This window comes from Elephantulus edwardii, unplaced genomic scaffold, assembly GCF_000299155.1.
Source record: "Elephantulus edwardii isolate Elephantulus edwardi_28Jun2011 unplaced genomic scaffold, EleEdw1.0 scaffold00044, whole genome shotgun sequence".
Lineage (NCBI taxonomy): Eukaryota > Metazoa > Chordata > Mammalia > Macroscelidea > Macroscelididae > Elephantulus > Elephantulus edwardii.
In genome coordinates this window covers 18,803,391-18,804,636 of record NW_006399794.1, presented here as the reverse complement: position 1 = coordinate 18,804,636, position 1,246 = coordinate 18,803,391, and positions in this window count along the sequence as shown.

Genomic DNA, 1,246 nt, shown 5'->3' with positions numbered 1-1,246 from the left:
CAAGTGATTGTGAAGACCATGGCCTGTATCAAATGCACCTTAGTCTCCAGAGAGACACCATTGGTCTTCAGTACTTTGGAGAGGTCCCTAACAGCAGACTCTCCCATGGCAATGCACCTTTTTTTTTTATTCCAACTTACAGTGATTTTAATGTACAGATTAGAACTGCTTCATATGGTTTTAAAGCAGTTTTTACAGAGCAGGCTGCCACATGGAGTAAACTAGCAATCTTTTCTTCAGTTACTGACACTTAACCACTGCTTCACAATTTGTAAACATATAATGACTGCCATTGAGTTAATTTTCACTCATTATTACTTAAAAGAGGGAGTAGAAGGACCTGCATTGTAAGGTCTCTGAGACTGTCTCACTGTTTCCCACAGAGTGAGTCTGGTGAATTCATACCACTAACATTTCAGTTAGTAGATCAATGCTTAATCTAAAGTACCACCAGGTTTCCAGTGTAAAGAAATAGCCAGGTCAAAAATAGAAAGTAAAACTAGAGTCTCTAAGAGGCAGACAATCATGAGGCCTTTGGTACCATACCAGAGAGTATGTCCTTTACATAAAATTAGTTGCCTACACTGTTTTTGTTGTATACCATTAAGTCTGAATCAATCCATAAGTGACCCTTTAGTAGGTTTTTCAGAGGTGGTAAATCACATGGGAGGAGATTGGTCATCCTTCTCCTGCAAGCATACGGTGATTTTGAATTGTGTGCCTTTGAAGTCGTACTGTAGCTTCTTCTTTTTTTTTTTTTTTTTTACAGAGGTTTTGGATTTCCATTCATTCATTGCCGCAATTTTCTCCCTGCCCATCCCTCCCCACCAGCTCGCTTGCCCCTCCGAAGAGAGAAAAAAAAAATCCTTCATTAGTATACAATTCCCACATCCCTTCCCCCCACCCCCCACCCCGAGTACACTTCTCTATGCAACCTTAATTCTGGATTCCTGTGCTAACCATAATACTCAATCATATAACATACATCAGGGTGGGGGTATGACAGAAAAAACAGTATTAATTATGTATATTTTATTGATACAGATGAGGAAAAGAACAGATTAGAAGTGATATATAGCAATGCACCTTCTAATTCCCTGGCTACTGGTGCCAAGAATATTGACTGTGAAGCCAAGCAAACTAAAGCTGTGTACAATCTCAGTCTCTTCACCATCCATCCTGATGCTGCCAATTGGTCCAGTGGTGAGAATCTTTGTCTTCTTGACATTGAGCCTCAATCCATACT